We start from the raw sequence: 18165 nt of genomic DNA, 5'->3' as shown, positions 1-18165 counted from the left end.
CGTTGTTTTGAAGGTCAGCAGACCCAATCTCTTGCCTAGTAGCTGTTGTTCACTCTTCTGCATTCGAGTTCTCGTCACATAGAAGGAAATCATTACTGTGTGTGACTGGAGCTGTCGCTGTATTTCCTTTACAGCTTTTGTTATTTTCCGATGTGTAGTATTGACAGCTGCGTTTGATGCTTCCTTGCAAATCGTGAAGGTTCTGTCTGAGGGAGTCTTGCAGATACTGTGATTAGATGCATGTAGGGTTTTTTGTGTCAATGTCACTGTTTGCTTTAGGATCTGTGGAAGCCTATATCAGCGTGGGAGTGGGAAGCAGAGCTTGAGATGCCACCATTTCTTGGCATCGTGGCAATGGCCCTGAGTGAGTCCTGGCCGTGTCCGGATTTTAAGGTTGAGCTTGATCAGTGCAGAAGTTTTCCCGACAACCATGGAGATTTCAGTAAGGCCGAGGAACGTCTCATAATCTAACAGGAGGAGAATGCCTGCCTGTTGAGCAAACACGGCTTTTCCATTTCTTGGGTTGCCTGCAGAAGAGTGAGAGGCAAGGGAATTGCTCAATGATGCTTGTCCATGATCGTTCTGCAGGTAGTGCGAGCCTGGAGCTGGGAGCCTTGCTGATCTTGAGAAGGTATTTATATTATCCTATTCATTAGTTATTGTCTGTGAGAACACTTCCTCTTCATTTTTTGATCTATTTCTGCCATTTGATAAAGTGAAGGGCGAAGATTCATGTGAATAGAGCTGGCACAGCACTGTTATAAAAAGTTCTGTAGAATTTTTCCATGATCTTACACAGGGAACACTTTCTCATGATTTTTCAAATCTTCCAAACCCCAGAGCCTGGCTAGTAGCTGTCGTTCGCTCTTCCAGGGTTGGGTAGTAGTCACACTGAGTAGAATCAGTGCTGCTTGTGGTTGGAGCTGTTGCACCAACCCTTTACATGTAATTGTCTTTCTAGATATGCAGTAGCTGCAGTTGCCTTTGGTGCTTGCTTGCAAAACTTGAATGATCAGGCTTAGAGAATCTTCCAGTTACTACACATGTGATGGAATCTTCATATATATATATATGTATGTCTGTACATATATGGCTCTGATGGCTATGTCTGGTTGCGACTGGGAAGCAGAAGGGTGGGAGCTGGTTGTGGTCGATCAATCTCTTGGCACTGTGTCAATGGCCCCGAGTGAAACCTGTCCTACTCCTGTTTTGAAGTGTGTCAGTGAGCCTTATCCGAGGCACGCAGAGATATTGGAGATATGGCATGTATCCTTCCCCAAGAAAGGGGGAATACTTGCTCGTTGTTGTTTCTCTTGCAAATACTGGCAGGTCTCAGAGCCAATAGCGTGATTTCAGAAGGAGTCCAACTTCTGGAGGCTCTATTTTTGGGTGAGTGAATCCCTTCTGTTAATGCCTTCCTTATTTTTATCACCACAATACCTTCTGATGAGCGTTAATATTTCCTTTTTGGGAACACAGTTGTGGGAGCTTATGCTTTTGCAATTTCTCGGTCTGGGAGCTAATTTCAGCTTGTACAACCTTTAAATGGTCTTGTGGTATTTGTGCCTTATTGTTGGATACATGTATTCTTGCTAGACATATGGAGAAGGAGGCAGGGGCAAAATCTTTTTTTTCCCCCTTCCTTTCTTTTGTTGTAGATGTACCATCCTGAACATTTTCATTTGTGCTTTTAGCAGAACACCCCGTCTCTATTTTTCCCTTAATGTCAAATTATCCTATCCAGTAGATATGGTCTGTGAGAAGCATTGCTCTTACATCATTGTTATTTGATGTATTTCCAACATTTGGTAAAATGAATGGTGTGATTAGAGAGGTCTCAGCATCACCATAAAAAGTTACATAACGTTATTTCTTGGTCTTATCCTTGAAACACTTTCTCATGAGTTTTCAAAGTGTACATAACAAACCTCCTGCCTTGTGGTTGCCATTCGTTCTCCCGGACCTGGGTTGTTGTCACTAGAATAAAATTAGTACCACTTGGGTTTGAAGCTGTCACAGCTCTTTACACATAATTGTCTTTCTAGATATGTATTTGCAGCTGTATTTGGTGCTTGCTTGCAAACTGTGAATAATCGGCCTGATATATATATGTGACATATATATATGTGTATATATATATATATCAGGCTGATATATATTTTCCTTTAATGAAACTTGGCCTTGTCCTGATTTGATATGTGATCCTGAGCCTTGTCTGAGGGAGGTGGATATGTCAGGGATGATGTGGCGTGTTTCATAACCCAAGAACAGGGAATGTCTGCTTGTTGGGGGATGTTGAGGAGGCTTGGAGAAGATCCTAAGGCCTTGAGAGAGGACTTGATGTTGAAATCCTACCACGTCCTTGTATTATATAATTACGTCCACTGAGGTAATCCTTGAGTATCCTCTTCCTTCCTGAATGTGCTTGACTGTGTCTAAAGACATCTGGCATCCACAGAGTATGGAGCTGAGACCAAAGTTGAATTCTACGTTTTGTGAATTTTAGCCCATTGTGTTTGTGGGGACGTCCTACTTGCTGCTTGCTCTAGGATCCCTTTCCTTATTGTAGGGAAAGTCCCCTCTAACCTCCGCTTGTGTTCCCTCTAACCTCTGAGTCCACGAGAACATGTGGAGGTTTATGGTGGAGCCTTTAGAGAACCCCTTTTCAAATGCAAGCCTGCCTGAACAAGATGTGTGACCTTCATCCAGCTGTTTCAAGTAAAAGGGAGATACTTTTTTTGTATTTCCTGAGGAAGAGAAACATCACAGTACAGCTTGCTTCCCTTCTTTATCTTTTCCTTTTTTTGAGCATTCACTTGTTGGTCTGTGTATTCAGTAGGATTTGTAGACTGAAGAGCCCCTGGAGTGGTCAGGTGCATTTGGAGTCCATCCACAGTGACCATCTCTCAGGCTGGTGTTGTATCTCAGAAGATGGACCGCTGTGTCACAGTGTAACTAAGATGTTGTTTTTAATGTGATTTCCCTGTTGTATGGTGTGTTCTTTGACAACCAAGGAGACTTGACCACTGAGCTCTGACACTGTATCAAATGCAGCCTGTGCCTGTTCGTGGTGAAGCATAAGCCATGAATCCTTCCCATGCAAACATATTCCTTGTGGAAGCTTTGGCCTTTTCCAAGGCTCGGTGGAAATCAAGACGGAAGAGTTCTGAAAGTTTTTGCCTAACTTCTACTTGTACTCCTTAGTCCTGACCTGTGAGAAGCATGAGAGAATCTTGAATCTTGAATATTTTATTCCTTGTTTTCTTGTGTGGTATTTGTGTGAGTGTACTACAAGTTTACTGTTCTGGAGTTCCATATAGTTATATATTCAGGCTTATCTGTGTTGTTACACCAGAGTTGGCAGGCTTGTCCCAAGATGTACTTATTTCCATTGCCTTAGTGGGGTGAGTGGAAACATTGCTGTCTAGGGAAGGAACAAGAGCTTGAATTACGTCTCGGGAGATGAAGCTGGTCATTGATAAGGCCTCAATTCCAGGACACTGCTAATATACTTAATTTTTGAAGGGCAGCGACAGAAGAGCAAATTTCAAGGTAGGTGTAATATGCCAGAAAGTATGGGAAGGGCAAAGTATGTGTCTCTGTCGTCCAGGGTGCATTGATCGAGGATTTGTGTTCAGTTTCCAGAAACACCAGTGGAAGCTCGTCACTCATGGCTCCTGATTGTGCCTGTTAATGGTGCTCCTGGTGGTAGGCCTTGCTTGATTTCTTGAGAATACAGGTAAATATGTTGTCAGAATATCTTGATAGATGAGGGTGAGCATGCGTGTACAAGTTGCGGCACCATTTCCCCCACCAGAACTAGCCCCTTTCCATTCTTAGCCTGTTACAAGAGATGTATTTCTGTTCAAGATGCATACTCAAGATTAATTTGATGAATCTCTTCAGAAACCCTTCAGCAGGAATAAGTCTTCTGATATTTAACTCGGATGGATGTAATATTGCCAGGGTGATGCCTACAGGTTTGACCCAGCCAGTGTGTGATCTCTTGCCTTCCATACAGCCTCCTGGCACAGCGTGAGGTGTGAGAGGAAGCACGAGTGATTGAGTGTAGGAGGGTGGCTTGTGTTTTTGTCAGTGGATGTGGAGGGAGTATTTGTGGATGTTCTCCACGCAAATGGCTTCATGGCTTCTGGTTATGGGCTAGGTGAATGATGTTAATAGGTGTGAGACAGTGTGTGGGGACTAATTACTGTATTGGTACTGGAACTGAAGTCCTGGCTCTGTTGCTCTGTTGTTCTGGTAGGGGATGCTCACCTGGAAAGATGAGCAGGAGCTGTAAATGAATCATGCAGTTTCAAGTGGAGAAGGCGGCTCACACACACACACACACAAAAAAAAAAGTCTTCCTGGTGCCAAAGGAAGAACACTAGGTAGCTGGTCTTCCTCTACATTTTTACACTGTTCTCGGAGGATTTCCTTGTCAAGTGCATCCAGGTGGCCTTCCTGAAGTAAGGAAATTCTTGGCTTTTTTAGGACCATTCATATGGAACAGGTCGCAGGTGGGGAGGGGTGCACATTCCTGTATTTGAAAGGGTAGGTGATTCTGTTACAAACTAGTAAATTAGTAGACTTTTTTTTTTTTTTCAATATGCTTTCTTTGGTCTGTACTATACTTTCTGATGATGGAGAGTGCATGAAACCGCTGCACCACACCCCAAGGCCATCCTTGCAAGAAGGAACAATCCATCCCTGCTGTTAGCAGTGATCATTCAGAAATCATTCTCCTGTGACTGTGTTGTGCAAGGCTTGGTCTTTGTTGTGGATGGAGGTTGCAGAGAATGCTCATCTTCCAGAAAGTGAGCTGAGCTAGCTGAGATGCAGATGTAGAGAGTGTGCTTTGAAGGGCCTGCACATAGCCAGGAGACCTGGAATGCCTTCTGAGTGAAGAGAAATGAGAACAAGTCATGGAAGGTGGAGGAGAGGACCAGGTCCTGTCGCTGAAGGTATTCCCAAGTGTGCTCCATGCCACAGTGACTCTGAGTCGTTGGCAAATGCATATAGAGAGAGAGTTAGAAGATAGACAGAGACTTTCCCAGTAAGCAGTTTTGAGAGCTATTCAAAACCTGCAGTACTGAGGATCTCATGAAAGACACGATGAGGAAGAGACAGGAGAGGTTTTGCATAAAGTCCTGCACCAGCAAAGTCCTGCACATGCTTCATGTCGAGAGTGGCATAGGCATTTAGAAGACTCTTTCGAAAATGAAAGATATAAAGAAGCGAGAGAGATGGAGATAAGAAGAGAATAGTAGGGGTGACAAGAAAATGGAAGGAGATAAAAGGGAAAGAGTAGGAAATGGAGAGAAAGGAAGCACAGGAAACTGGAGAAAAACAAAAGAACTCACCAGCAGAAAGGAAAATTATGGCTCTCTGCTGAATACTGGTACTCCTTAACGAGATTGCTTTCTTTGGGTATGACTGTACCATCCCAGGGAGCTGATGTGCCATAGTTAGCATTGACAGCTGTTTCTGTGGTAGTTTTAGCTGCGGATGTGGAGGTGAACAGAGAGCTTCTCATGGAGGGAAGGCGAGACAGAAGTGGCCGGGTTTTTCCTGTGCTCTCTTTTCCTCTTTCTGCTCGCTTCTGCTTTTTGGGTCATTGCCTCGTTCTCACCAAAGAAAGTGCGGGTAGCTCATTTGTTCTCTGCATAGTCTGTCATTTCGTTCAGAAGAAGAAATATGTTCTGATTTTCAGATTCATTGTTCCCATTCGCTCAGCATCCTGTTGTTATTGTGCAGATTCTGCCTCTTGTCAGTGTTTCCCTGCACCATGACTGAGAAGCTAAGAAGCTACTGCAGGTCTTAAATCACTCTTTAAATCACTCTAGAGTCCTTTCCTATCGGCTAACGGTGGGAAAAAAAAAAAAAAAAAAAAAAAAAAAAAAAAAGGAGGCGGGGGGACAGCTACTCGCTCTGGCTCAACTGCGTGGGTGCAAAGAGGAGAATCAGAGAGGGCAGCCGGAGTCGGAATGTCTGTGACTGGGGCAGTTCGGGGCGGAGGGGCCAGTGCCCCCTGCGGCGATCTGGGGACGGTCGGACGGACCAAGGCGGCTCCGCGGGCGCGTGTGAGGCGGCGGGGCACACGGTGTCGCTGCAGGCTCAGAAACGGCGGCGTCCGCGTCGGCTCCGCCCCGGAGCGGCGGAAAGCCCGGCTGTGAGCGCGGGGGGAGCGTGAGGCCGCGGGCGGCGGTGCAGGGAGCGGCGGCGGCGAGCGGCGTGGGTGTCGGGGAAGCGCGCGGGGCCGGTGCGGGGCCGGCGCTGGCCATGGGCGTGTGCGTGCGGTCCGCGGTGCGGGTGCTGGTGCTGCAGGCGGCGTGGGCGCTGGTCGGCGGTCAGGTGCGCTACTCGGTGCCGGAGGAAGCCAAGGGCGGCACGGTGGTGGGCCGGCTGGCGCAGGACCTGGGTGTGGAGGCGGGCGAGGTGGAGGCGCGTCGGCTGCGTCTGGTGGCGAAGGGTCGTCCGGCGAGCGTGGAGGTGAGCGGGGCGAGCGGGGCGCTGGTGGTGAGCTCGCGGCTGGACCGGGAGGAGCTGTGCGGCAAGAGCGCGCCGTGCACGCTGCGCCTGGAGGTGCTGGTGGAGCGGCCGCTGCGCGTCTTTCACGTGGAGCTGGAGGTCACCGACATCAACGACAACGCTCCGCGTTTTCCCGTTCCACGAAAAAACATCAGTGTGGCAGAATCAAGTCTGCCGGGTTCGCGTTTCCCTCTGGAGGGCGCGTCGGACGCGGATATCGGAGCGAACGCGCAGCTCTCGTACAAACTCAGCCCCAGCGAGCATTTCGCTCTGGAACTGAAATCCAAAGACGAAAAAAAAACATCTGTAGCGCTTGTATTAATGAAGTCGCTGGACCGGGAGGCGATTGCTGAGCACCGTTTGCTGCTGACGGCGAGTGACGGGGGCAGACCGTCGCTATCGGGCACAATGGAGCTGGTGATCTCGGTACTTGATGCGAACGACAACGCGCCCGAATTCAACCAGACGGTCTACAAAGTACAGTTACCTGAAAATACGCCCCCGGGAAAGGTGATTCTCCAGCTAACAGCGACAGACAAGGACGAGGGCGTTAATCAGCAAGTGTCGTACGCCTTTAGCGACACCACTGCTGCGAGGGTGAAGGATTTGTTCAGAATAGACCCCAAATCAGGGGAAGTAAGTACTGTAGAGACGCTGGATTTTGAGGACATAGAATTCTATGACCTGGAGATTGAAGCAAAAGACTGGGGGGCCCTACCATTATTGGGACATTGCAGCGTGGAGGTGGAGGTGTTGGATGTGAACGACAACGCGCCAGAGGTGTGGGTGACGTCGCTCTCGGTGCCGGTGTCCGAGGACGCGCCGCTGGGGACGGTGGTGGCGCTGCTGAGCGTGTCGGACCGTGACTCGGGGTCGAACGGGCGCGTGCGGTGCGCGGTGCGGCCGTCGTCGCCGTTCGGTCTGGTGTCGACGTTCGAGGGCTCGTACTCGCTGGTGCTGCGCGAGGCTCTGGACCGGGAGCGTGTGTCGGAGTACGAGGTGGAGGTGCGTGCGGAGGACGGCGGGACGCCGCCGCTGCGCGCCCGGCGCGCCCTGCGGGTGCCGGTGTCAGACGTGAACGACAACGCGCCGGCGTTCTCGCAGGCCGTGTACACGGTGCTGGCGCGGGAGAACAACGCGGCGGGCGCGGAGCTGGCGCGCGTGTGGGCGCGGGACCCGGACGAGGCGGGCAACGGGCGCGTGAGCTACTCGTTGTGGGAGGGCACGTCGGCGTCGGGGTCGCGCTCGGCGTCGAGCTACGTGTCGGTGGACGCGGAGAGCGGGCGTGTGTGGGCGCTGCAGCCCTTGGACTACGAGGAGCTGCAGGTGCTGCAGTTCGAGGTGCGCGCGGTGGACGCGGGGGAGCCGTCGCTGAGCGGCAACGCCACGGTGCAGCTCTTCGTGGTGGACGAGAACGACAACGCTCCGTCGCTGCTGCCGCCCGCGGGGGGCGGCGCGGGCCCCTGGGCTGGCGGCGCGGGAGGGTCGCCCTCGTCGGAGTTGTCGTCTTCGTCGGGGTGGTCGTTGTGGGCGTGGGCGTCGTGGGGTTCTCCTGCGGGGCAGGTGGTGGCGAAGATCCGTGCTGTGGACGCGGACTCGGGCTACAACGCGTGGCTGCGCTACGAGCTGCAGGAGGCACGGGGCAAGGGCGCGTTCCGCGTGGGTCTGTACAGCGGCGAGGTGAGCACGGCGCGGGCGCTGGAGGAGGCGGACGGGCCGCGGCAGACGCTGCTCATCGTGGTGCGGGACCACGGCGAGCCGGCGCGCTCGGCCACGGCCACGCTGAGCGTGTCGCTGGGCGAGGGCACCGAGGCGGCGCTGGCGGCGGGCGTGGGAGCGGGTTCGTCGGGGTCGGTGTTTCGGGGGGCGGTATCGGGCATCGATGGCGGCGCGTCCCCGTCGGCGACGACGAACGTGTGGCTGGTGGTGGCCATCTGCGCGGTGTCGAGCGTGTTTCTGCTGGCCGTGGTGCTGTACGCGGCGTCGCGGTGGTCGCCGCGGGCGTCCGTCCTGTCGGGGCCCGGTCCGACGACGCTGGTGTGCGCCAGCGAAGTGGGGAGCTGGTCGTACTCGCAGCGCCAGAGCCGGAGCGTGTGCGTGGCGGAGGGCGCGGGCAAGAGCGACCTCATGGTTTTCAGCCCCAACTTCCCGCCGCCCGCGGGCTCCGCGCCCAAAGAGACGCCGCAGGATCCCACCGCTCTCCTGGACACGGTCAGTGGCACTTTCTTTTCTCCGTCCTTCCCTTCCCTGTTCTTTCCCTCCTCTGAGACTCCTTGCTCGCTTTTGCCTCTGTCTTTCGTGGCGTCTCCTTGATCCGGGCTCTTCCCTCGGCTCCTCTCAGGGGGCTGCTCCTTGCCACCTCTTTGATGTCTACCTCTAGGCAGTGCTGTCTGTTGTATCTTATTTCACTTGCAAATGCTCTCAGCTTTCGGAGCGGATGTGTGCTTTGAGAAGGAGGGTAACTTCTGGAGGGGAAGTCCCTACGGAGATCCTCACACGAAGTGTGCTTAGAGGTCTTGTTAAATCTGCAGAGAGCCCCTTTTCATGCACCGGTCTGCCTCAATAAGAGTTTTGACCTTCTTTCATCAGTTTCAAATCAGAGAAGGAGGTACAAAAACGTCTGATAGCCAAGCAGAGTGCCTGAGACTTCAGAGGAAAAGTCTGTGCCTACTCGTGGTGAAGCATGAGCGGTGCATCCTTCTCATGCAAATATGCTCGTTATAGAAGATTCAGCCTTTGACAAAGAAAAGTGATTGCCCTCATGAATGGCATAACCGCATTCAGTAGATGCACGTAATTCCGTAAGGCGTTTTCCATTCCTTGGGTGTGAATGGGCAATGCGAGGGAGGTGCTGCCCGTAATTAGCGCTGATGGCTCCGTCTTTGATGTTCTCCGGCGTGAGTGAATGAGAGGGAGGCCGGTGGGGCTCGGTAGGATCCCTTCTGTGAACTTCTTCCCTTTATCCCCGGATTTTTTTTTTCTTCTTTGCTTTTGGTAGTGGTGCTGGAGGAGGGTCTTCTCGTCAGTGCTGGTGATGGGATTTTCATCAAACTGTGAAGTTGTCGGGGTTGTGACGCTGGGACCTTTTCCATCTCAGACATGCTTTCCAGCGAGATTTAAGGGCCCTTCCCCTGTGGTTTTGAAAGACAGGAGACCCAATCTCCTGCTTAGCTGCCGGTGTTATCCCACCTCTTTAGATACTTGTAAATATTGCTATTATTTGCCACGACCACCCAACACTCTTCTTGTCTCTCTTCTTTATGGTGAGCAGGCGCAATGTCTTAGCCTCACCTCACAGGAGAGGTGCTGCAATCCCTTAATCATACCGTTGGGTTTCTTGAACACAAGTTGCCCTTTGTTGGATCATGGTGAACCAGCCTTCCCAGGTTCGTCTCTGTGGCTGCTCTCCAGCAGGGCAGTCCCAATTTCTACCTGTGTAAGGGTTTATTTCTCCATAGCTGCAGGATCTTACACTTACCCTTAATGATGCTCCCACTGCTCCATCTCTCCAGTCTGTTGAGGTCCCTCTGAATGGCAGCAAAAACACTTGGTGTATCTGTTCTATACTATGGTTCAGTGTTCATCGTGGAAGCCTTGGCCTTTCCCAAGGCTCAGTGGAAATCAGGGAGGAGTGCTGAGAGTTTTTGTCTAACTTCTACTCATACCCCTTAGTCCGCACCTTTGAGAAGTGGGAGAAAATCACAACTGTTTCCTATGCAATCTACTCTTATAACAGACGTATTTCACAGCCATTCTGCATCTTTGGTTGTTATCTTGAATATTTTATTCCTTTTTTTTTTTTCCTGTGTGGTTTTTGTGTGGCAGTGCTACATGGCTTCCCTCTCTGGGGTTTAATATGGTTTTATATTCATGCTTTGTATGAAGCATATAATTATATGGAAACGGGCAGGCCTCTTAAGCTAATTTTTGTTGTAACAAAACGCTGACACAGTGTGTACTTTTTTCCATTGCCTCTGTATTACTTGGACTTAGTGGGATGGCTGGAAAAGCTCCTGGTCTGTCAAGGAAAAAGCAAGAGTTTCAATTACATTTCAGGAGGTGAAGCTTGTCTTTGATAAGGCCTTGATTCCAGGACATTTCTAACGTAACTAGTTCTTTACAGGGTAGTGGCAGAAGAGCAAATCTCAAGGTAGGTGCAAGATGCAGGAAAGATTGGGGAGGGAAAAATAGGTTGCTGTGTCATCTGCAGGGCATTGGCCCAGGACTTGTGTTCAGTCTCCAGCAACAGCAGTGGAAGCTCATCGCCTGTGGCTCCTGTCTATGCCTTTAATGTCTCCCCTGGTGGGTAGGCCTTGGTTTCTTGAGAGTACAGATAAACATGCTCTGATAGTAGCTTGGTGGCTGAGGGTGAGCATGCATGTCCCAGCTGGGACACCATTTCTCCCACTAGCACCAGCCCCTTTACCTGTTGCCAGCCTGATTTAAGAGATGTTTCACTATTGGTGTGCAAGATGCAGACTCTTTTAATTTGTTGGCAGTACAGTTTCAAAAGGCTTCAGGGACATGTGCTGGGTGTGAGCAGCACTGTTTTCCTCCTGTACTGAAATGTTCTGAACACTGGGTTCTGAACTCCTGGCTCTGTTGTTTTATGTATGGATGCCTGCTTGGAATGCTAAACTGGAGTTGGAAATGAATCATTTGCACTTCTTCCCTGTGCAAAAGGAAGAATACTAGATCCTTGGTCTTCCCCTACATTTTCTTCTCCATTCTCTGAGGATTTCCTTATCAACATGTGTCCAGGTTGATCTGCAGAAGTAACAAGTCCCTGACATTGCTAGGACTGTCCATATGGACTATGTGTGAGGCTGGTTGGCTGGTAAAGGGTGGTGAGTATTTTAATCCTTCTGTGTGATTTCCTGTGTGCTGTTTGTGGGACCGTAATAGAGGTCTCCCTCTCTGGTATTCTGCATGGTTATATATTCGTGCTTATATATATTATATATTGTCATTATTCCAGAGCTGCCAGACCTCTTATGCTACTATTTGTTGCAGTAGAATGCTTACACAGTGTTTCAGGATGTACTTTTTTCCATCGCCTCTCTGGAAAAGTGGAAACGCTCCAGTTCTGTCTTGGATAAGGCCTCGATTCTTCATTCATGACTCCTGACTGTGCCCTTAATGGCTCCCCTGGTGGAAGGCCTCGCTTGATTTCTTGAGAGTACAGTTACATATATTGGGATAATATCTTGATCGCTGGGGGTGGGCATGCATGTACCACCTGGAACACTATTTCCCCTACCAGGCCTTTCCCTGTTGCTAGCCTGATTTAAAGTTGTTTCAGTATTGGTGTGCAAGATGCAGATGCTTTCAATGTGATGTCTGTGAGATTTTGAAACTGAGGCCATGTGCCATCTGTTCAAGCACTTCTTCTATGGAAGATATCCTTGTTCCTGTTCCCTGGAGAATTACATTACAACCTCTTCAGAAGAAAGGTCTTCAGAACCTGTTTTTATTCTCTGGTATTTCAAACTGCAAAAGAGGATGATGTGCCTGAGAGGCACATGCCTCTGCGTTGTCTTAAGCTGACCTTAATGGCTTGACGTTATGGGCTAGGTTGATGGTGTTAAGAATGTCAGAGCGCATGGGGACTAATTCCTATTTTGGTACTGGAACAAGGAAATTCTTGGCTTTTTTAGCATGAAACATGTTTGGGGAACTCCAATCTTCAAAAGACTGGAGATTCTGTTATGGACAAGTAGTTGTTTTTTTTTTTTTTTTTTTTTTTTTAATATGATCTGTGCTATTCTTCCTGACAATTAAAGGGAGTGCATTAAATTGCAGAGCCACATCTTTGCCGTGGATGGAGTGGTGGATGGAGGCTGCAGAGCATGCTTATCTTCCAGCAAGTGAGCTGAGCTGCATGTGTAGAGTGTCTGCTTGGCAAGGTCTGCAAGAAGCCAAGAGATGTGTTATGCCTTCTGAGCAAAGAGGAATGAGGATAAGCTGTGAAGGGCAGGGGAGAGCACAGGGTCGGATTGCTGAAGGCCTTCCCAGGAGTGCTCTATGCTGCAGTGGTTCTGTGTTCAGGGGCACATGCAGAGAGAGATTTCCCCTGCAAAGCAGTTCTCAAGAGACCTTCAAAATCCTCAGAACTTCACGCAGCTTATGACGAGCAAGCAGCAGGAAGAGGCATGGTAGGTTTATCTAAAGTCCTATCCGTGCTTCAAGTCAAGATTGGCATCAGCATTTACAAAAAAAAATGGCAAAATGGGAGAAATATGGAAGGAGAAAGGGAGAAAAGAAGAGAATGGTCGGGATGAGAAGATAATGGAAGGACATAGAAATGAAGTAGGAAATGGAGGGAAAGGTTGTACAGAGAGGGGGGCCGGGGGGGAGAGGAAAGAAAAAACAACTCACCAGCATGAATCGTAGAGAACTTCAGATGAAGACAAGACCGAAGGGGGCCATATTTCACGTACTCTGATTTTCCGGGGAGCTTTTCTTTCAAGTCATTGCCATCTTCTCACAAAGAAAACAACGGGAGCATCCACGTTCTCTGCGTAGTCTACCATAACGTCTTCAAGCCAGAATAGGTACCAGGCACTTCATTCCTTTTCCCTCTGCATCCTTTGTTGTTGTCGTTCAGATTCTGCCCCTTCCCAATGATTTCTTGTACCCCATTGGACCTGCTACCACAAGTTGCAGGTCCTACAGCACTTTTGAGTCTTCAATGCGTTAAAGAAAAACAAAAGGAAAAACAACAACAAAGACAGAAAAATAACAGTAGGCTGTTTTCTGATGTTCGTTTATATGGGTGAAACCAAAAAAAAAAAAAAAAACTGTCTTCTGAAGGAGAAGCGGTTGAAAAATTCTTGTTCCGGGAAAGGTGGATTGTCCCGGAAGATGTCCCCGATCTATGGTGGTGTTTCCGTGTGAAATGCCGAACAGAGAAGTCCGCATCATCTGAGCCGAGACGTCACCGCAGGGCTGGTGCCGGAGCGGCGGTGCCGAGTACAGTCGGTGCTCAGGGAGGTTCGGGGCGACGGGGGCCGGTGCCGGTAGCGGCGGTCCCAGAGCTGCCATTCGGAAGGAGGCGGCTCCGCGGGCGCGTGTGAGGCGGCGGGGCACACGGTGTCGCTGCAGGCTCAGAAACGGCGGCGTCCGCGTCGGCTCCGCCCCGGTGCGGCGGAAAGCCCGGCTGTGAGCGCGGGGGGAGCGTGAGGCCGCGGGCGGCGGTGCAGGGAGCGGCGGCGGCGAGCGGCGTGGGTGTCGGGGAAGCGCGCGGGGCCGGTGCGGGCCCGGCGCTGGCCATGGGCGTGTGCGTGCGGTCCGCGGTGCGGGTGCTGGTGCTGCAGGCGGCGTGGGCGCTGGTCGGCGGTCAGGTGCGCTACTCGGTGCCGGAGGAAGCCAAGGGCGGCACGGTGGTGGGCCGGCTGGCGCAGGACCTGGGTGTGGAGGCGGGCGAGGTGGAGGCGCGTCGGCTGCGTCTGGTGGCGAAGGGTCGTCCGGCGAGCGTGGAGGTGAGCGGGGCGAGCGGGGCGCTGGTGGTGAGCTCGCGGCTGGACCGGGAGGAGCTGTGCGGCAAGAGCGCGCCGTGCACGCTGCGCCTGGAGGTGCTGGTGGAGCGGCCGCTGCGCGTCTTTCACGTGGAGCTGGAGGTCACCGACATCAACGACAACGCCCCGCTCTTCCCCGCCGCCCGAAAAAACCTCAGCATATCGGAGAATTCCCCTCCCGGCTCGCGTTTCCCTCTGGAGGGCGCATCTGACGCGGATATAGGAGCGAACGCGCAGCTCTCCTACAAACTCAGCCCCAGCGAACATTTTGCTCTAGAAGTAAAATCCTCGGATGAAAAAAGAAAATCATTGTTCCTGGTTCTGTCGAAGTCGCTGGACCGGGAGGCGATGTCTGCGCACCGTTTAGTGCTGACGGCGAGTGATGGGGGCAGACCGTCGCTATCGGGCACAATGGAGCTGGTGATCTCGGTGCTGGATGTGAACGACAACGTGCCCGAGTTCAACCAGTCCGTCTATAAAGTGCAGTTGGCGGAGAACATAGCAGATGGGACATTGGTGCTGCGAGTTAGCGCTATGGATCCGGACGAGGGAATCAACGGCCGATTGTTGTATACTGTGGCCAGTGTAATCCCTCTTAGTGGAACAGACTTGTTCATAATAGACCCAAGGACAGGAGAGCTGAGGCTCAAAGGTCCCCTGGATTTTGAAGATGATCGTTTTTACGAGATACAAGTGGAAGCGAAAGATAAAGGACATGCTCCGCTAACTGGACATTGCAGCGTGGAGGTGGAGGTGTTGGATGTGAACGATAACGCGCCGGAGGTGTGGGTGACGTCGCTGTCGGTGCCGGTGTCCGAGGACGCGCCGCTGGGGACGGTGGTGGCGCTGCTGAGCGTGTCGGACCGTGACTCGGGGTCGAACGGGCGCGTGCGGTGCGCGGTGTGGCCGTCGTCGCCGTTCGATCTGGTGTCGACGTTCGAGGGCTCGTACTCGCTGGTGCTGCGTGAGGCGCTGGACCGGGAGCGTGTGTCGGAGTACGAGGTGGAGGTGCGTGCGGAGGACGGCGGGACGCCGCCGCTGCGCGCCCGGCGCGCCCTGCGGGTGCCGGTGTCAGACGTGAACGACAACGCGCCGGCGTTCGCGCAGGCCGTGTACACGGTGCTGGCGCGGGAGAACAACGCGGCGGGCGCGGAGCTGGCGCGCGTGTGGGCGCGGGACCCGGACGAGGCGGGCAACGGGCGCGTGAGCTACTCGTTGTGGGAGGGCGCGTCGGCGTCGGGGTCGCGCTCGGCGTCGAGCTACGTGTCGGTGGACGCGGAGAGCGGGCGTGTGTGGGCGCTGCAGCCCTTGGACTACGAGGAGCTGCAGGTGCTGCAGTTCGAGGTGCGCGCGGTGGACGCGGGGGAGCCGTCGCTGAGCGGCAACGCCACGGTGCAGCTCTTCGTGGTGGACGAGAACGACAACGCTCCGTCGCTGCTGCCGCCTGAGGGGGGCGGCGCGGGCCCCTGGGCTGGCGGCGCGGGAGGGTCGCCCTCGTCGGAGTTGTCGTCTTCGTCGGGGTGGTCGTTGTGGGCGTGGGCGTCGTGGGGTTCTCCTGCGGGGCAGGTGGTGGCGAAGATCCGTGCGGTGGACGCGGACTCGGGCTACAACGCGTGGCTGCGCTACGAGCTGCAGGAGGCGCGGGGCAAGGGCGCGTTCCGCGTGGGTCTGTACAGCGGCGAGGTGAGCACGGCGCGGGCGCTGGAGGAGGCGGACGGGCCGCGGCAGACGCTGCTCATCGTGGTGCGGGACCACGGCGAGCCGGCGCGCTCGGCCACGGCCACGCTGAGCGTGTCGCTGGGCGAGGGCACCGAGGCGGCGCTGGCGGCGGGCGTGGGAGCGGGTTCGTCGGGGTCGGTGTTTCGGGGGTCGGCATCGGTCGTCGATGGCGGCGCGTCCCCGTCGGCGACGACGAACGTGTGGCTGATGGTGGCCATCTGCGCGGTGTCGAGCGTGTTTCTGCTGGCCGTGGTGCTGTACGCGGCGTCGCGGTGGTCGCCGCGGGCGTCCGTGCTGTCGGGGCCCGGTCCGACGACGCTGGTGTGCGCCAGCGAAGTGGGGAGCTGGTCGTACTCGCAGCGCCAGAGCCGGAGCGTGTGCGTGGCGGAGGGCGCGGGCAAGAGCGACCTCATGGTTTTCAGCCCCAACTTCCCGCCGCCCGCGGGCTCCACGCCCAAAGAGACGCCGCAGGATCCCACCGCTCTCCTGGACACGGTCAGTGGCACTTTCTTTTCTCCGTCCTTCCTTTCCCCGTTCTTTCCCTCCTCTGAGGCTCCTTGCTCACTTTTGCCTTCTTCATCTGGGCTCTTCCCTCGGCTTCTGTCGCGGGGACTGCTTGTCACATGTTCTGATATCTGCCTGAAGGCAGTGCTGTCTGTTGTGCCTCCTTTCGCTTGCGAAAGCTCCCCACTTTAGAAGGGCGTGTGTGCTTTGAGAAGGAATTTTCTTTCTGGAGGGAAAGTCCCCACGGACTCAGAGGTCTTCACACGAAGTGAGCTTAGATCTTTGTAGAGGGTTTTTTGGAGAGTCTCTTTTCATTCACGGGCCTACGTGAACAGGAGGTTAGACCTTCAGTCAGCAGTTTCAAGTGAATAAGGAGGTATAAAAAATTCTTTTGCTGGGGAGAAAAAGACCACCGTAGAGCTCTTTTCCCTTATGTAACTGGTTTGTTTGTTTGATTTTTTTTTTCTGAGCATTCACTTGCCGTCTCTGTTTAGCAGGGCTTGCAAACTGAAGAGTCCCGGTAGTTGTCAGATTTATCTGGATTCTGTCCACGTTGATCTTGTATCTCTGGAGGCGAACCACTACGTATCACTGAGATATTTTTTGTAACATGATTTCCTTACTCCGTAGTATACTTTTGATAGCCGAGATTTGTGCCTGAGACTTTAGAGCAAAAGGAAATGTCTGTGTGTATTCAGGCTGAAGCATGAGCCGTGAGTCTTTCTCATGCGGATACGCTCGTTGTGCAAGACTTAGCCTTTGTCAAGGAAAGAAAGGTGATTACCTCATTAACGACATCCGCTGCCTCTACGATAAGGGGACACTCCCTAATGCGTTTACTTTTTCTTGAGTGTGAATGGACAATGCGGGAGAGCTGCTGCTCGCAATTAGCGCTGATGGCTCCGTCTTTGATGTTTTCGGGCGTCAAGTGGAGGCGATTCGAGAGCTGCTCGGGGCGGAAGGGAGAAACCCTTGGGTTCCATAGGATCCCTTCTGTGAATTTATCTTCTAATCCCTGTAACAGTTTCCCTAGAACAGTGGGTTTTGTTTTGTTTCTTGTTTTCTTTTTTTTCCTTTTTTCTTCTTCTTCCCTCCCCGCGAAAGTTTCCCGTTGAGCTACTCCTTCTCAGGCATGCTTCCCAGCCAGGCTTAAGAGAATGCCCTTTCCTTGTTCTTTTGAAAGTCAGCAGATGCAAACTCCTGCCTAGCACCTGTTATTCGCTCTTACACTTTTGGGTTCTTGTAACATAGAAGAAAATCAGTGCTGCGTGTCGTTGGAGCTGTCGCAGCATTTCCTTTACATCTTTTCTTGTTTTCTCGTGTAATATTTATAGCTGCATATGATGTTTTCTTGCAAATCGAGAAGGTTCTGAGGGAAGCTTGCAGACACTCTCATTAGATGCATTCTGTATTTTTTTGTGGGAATGTCACCGTTTGTTTTAGGACCTGTGGAAACCTATATCAGCGTGGGAGTGGGAAGCAGAACCTGAGATTCCCCCATTTCTTGGCATTGTGGCGATGGCCCTGCGTGAGTCCTGGCCGTGTCCGGATTTGAAGGTTGAGCTTGACCAGTGCAGAAGTTTTCCCGATAACCACGGAGATTTCAGTAAGGCCCAGGAATGTCTCATAATCTAACAGGAGGAGAATGCCTGCCTGTTGTGCAAACACGGCTTTTCCATTTCTCAGGTTGCCTGCAAAAGAGTGAGAGGCAAGGGAGTTGCTCAGTGATGCTTGTCCATGACTGTTTTGCAGGTAGCGTGAGCCTGGAGTTGGGAGCCTTGCTGATCTCCAGAGGATATTTAGGATCGAAATATCCTATTAATCAGGCAATGTCTGTGAGAACACTTCCTCTTCATTATTTGATGTATTTCCATCATTTAATCAAGTGAATGAA

The 18165-nt window shown here is 52.3% G+C and overlaps 2 pseudogenes; both read left to right on the top strand.

The window, feature by feature from the left end:
- Positions 1-6282: 6282 nt before the first annotated feature.
- Positions 6283-7906, top strand: LOC104566609 (protocadherin alpha-5 pseudogene; annotated as a pseudogene).
- Positions 7907-14396: 6490 nt separating this feature from the next.
- On the top strand, positions 14397-17906 carry LOC148595085 (protocadherin alpha-13 pseudogene; annotated as a pseudogene).
- Positions 17907-18165: the final 259 nt, after the last annotated feature.

Source organism: Tinamus guttatus, unplaced genomic scaffold (genome assembly GCF_059628265.1).
Source record: "Tinamus guttatus ecotype Peru unplaced genomic scaffold, ASM5962826v1 Tinamus_guttatus_pri_ptg000155l, whole genome shotgun sequence".
In the NCBI taxonomy this organism is placed as follows: Eukaryota; Metazoa; Chordata; class Aves; order Tinamiformes; family Tinamidae; genus Tinamus; species Tinamus guttatus.
Note: the sequence above shows the minus strand (reverse complement) of the source record. Positions and strands in the feature narration are given on the sequence as shown.